We start from the raw sequence: 2394 nt of genomic DNA on the forward strand, positions 1-2394 counted from the left end.
AATACAGAACTTCCTGTAGAAAGTCCTGTAGCTTCCTGTAGAAGGTTGAACCATGACCAGATTGTGTCCGAACCTTGAAAAAATGAGTGTTCATGGAGGGGATGGATGTGCTTAGGGTGGCTAGCACAGGTGCTACCTCCCTAGCTAAAATCTCGGCCAATTTCTCCTTCTGCTACGCTCTCCCCAAACTTCCTTGTATGCCAATCCCAAACAACGCAAAGCCTTTGAACTCATTTGATGAAACTTCCTCAAGAGTAATTCCCTTGATGCATCATCTAATTCAACAACTGATTCGACAACTGATCCAATTTCACTGTGCCACTGTTGAGAATGGCACTTGTATCACCTGCCATTGGGTCTGGAACTCCCATTTTTTCAACCAATACCTTCAAGGTTGCCTCAGTGGGAATACCAGTAGCATGGAACTGGTGACCTTGACAAGATATCCCTGCATCATTGCAAACTGCAGCAACTTCTGCCAGAGTTTCTAAATTTTCCCCCATATTATGTGCAGGCCAATCCAATATTTTTCCATCCTCAGGATTATATGTTGTTCCTTCAACAGTAAACTCTCTAAGTGAACCAGCACTGTGCCCTATGGCTATAAACTCACTGACAGACATCTGATTGGTTGTAAGAGTACCTGTCTTATCAGAGCAAATCACTGTGGTGCAACCCAAAGTCTCCACGCTCGGTAACTTACGCACAATAGCATTCTTTTGTGCCATCTTACAAGTGCTAAGAGCCAAACATGTAGTAATCACAGCAGGCAATCCCTCTAGTATAGCAGCAACTGCCAGAGCAACATCAATCTTAAAGTAGTACGTACGTTTCTCAAAGGAAAACCTGATATTTTTTTGGCCACCCATCTATGACTTCCCATGAAAGAAAATATTTGTAGTTCATGATCCAGACAAGAATACAAATGGCACCAATCACTATTGTCAGTCTTTCACCAAATTCATCTAACTTTCTTTTCAAAGGGGTATCATGACATTCCATTGAAGCTTCCTGAATTTGTGCCTGAATTTTACCTATTTCTGTAAACATGCCAATGCTCACAACAATGCATGTGCAACAGCCATTGGTAACTGTAGTTCCTGCAAACACCATGCATTCTTTTGACTGCAACTCACAGTCACACAAGGTGGCTGGATATGTTCTTTTGACCACAGGCATGCTCTCTCTAGTCAGGGAGCTCTGCTCCATCCTAAAGGTGGATGTCTTGAGGGACACAATTCTCATGTCTGCAGGAACCTTGTCTCCCACCTTCAGTTCCACTATATCTCCTAGAACAAGTTCTCTGGAGGGAAGATCTACAACATAATGTCCATCTCTCAAGACCTTTGCATGATCAGATTGCATTTCTTTGAGAGCTTCCAAAGCCTTCTCAGAATTATTCTCCTGCCATACTCCAACAATGGCATTGAGGATGAGAATCAGGAGAATGACCAGGGGCTCTACATAGGCTGTTATGCCCTCCTCAGAAGACACATTATCACGAAAGTAGGCGAGAAGAAATGAAATGCCAGCTGCCAGCAGAAGTATTTTAACAACTGTATCATCAAATTGCTCCACTACCAGCTTCCACAAAGGTGTACCATTTTTCTTCTGGAGCTCATTCCATCCATATATTTGACGGCATTTTTCCACTTCATGAGAATTTAAACCATTCTCTAAGCTCACATCATATTCTTCTAAGCATTCTTCAACAGTTTTAGACCAAGCAGGGAATATCTTGTCCTCCATGGACTATGAAATAGATGATCAGATTCTGAATTCAAACAGATTGCTCCACCATTAACAGATCTATAATGCGTTTGAAAAACTCCAAAATCAATACTTTCAAGAACCCTGGTAACCTTGGACACGAGCTTTAACTACTTTTCTCATTTCAAGCTTGAATTTTGACAAAAATCTCGGGTTTTCCTTCTGCAGAGCTGTTTTCTGCGTTTCCTGTAGACGACTTCCTGTAGAAACGCCTGTAGAGTGCCCCTGCACCTCTAAGTGAGCCCGATACGCTGGAGAATTGTGAACCAGGCCACAAAGCTCAATGGAGGACGATGGGTTAATCATTTTGTGGAATCAAAGGATGCATACTTTAGTTGAAAATGTTGCAAGTGCAAGTTAACAGCAGTCTGTGAGTTTCAGCTGAGCGTTCGTTAATTGCTGCGTGATTTGTGGTGAAGGAGTGAGGTGGCCAGGTGTACATGGCCACATGCAGATGACAGTGCTATAATGAGCTGCATGTCCTCTTCTTGTTAATCAGTTGCACTGGAGTTAAAGCCTCTACCACTGTCTGTTTTTTTTTATTTTTAATTTCCACGTGAGTTGTCTAACACATACGTTGCATGATTCTTGGCTGATTGATAGAGAATTGGACAAGGAATTATC

The 2394-nt window shown here is 42.2% G+C and overlaps 1 pseudogene; it reads right to left on the minus strand.

The window, feature by feature from the left end:
- Window positions 1-275: 275 nt before the first annotated feature.
- LOC149215496 (calcium-transporting ATPase, endoplasmic reticulum-type pseudogene) lies at window positions 276-1749 on the minus strand (annotated as a pseudogene).
- Between the last annotated feature and the right edge of the window lie 645 nt (window positions 1750-2394).

Source organism: Pinus tabuliformis, chromosome 1_1 (assembly GCF_031772625.1).
Source record: "Pinus tabuliformis cultivar Carrire ecotype Pingquan chromosome 1_1, CPIR1, whole genome shotgun sequence".
Lineage (NCBI taxonomy): Eukaryota > Viridiplantae > Streptophyta > Pinopsida > Pinales > Pinaceae > Pinus > Pinus tabuliformis.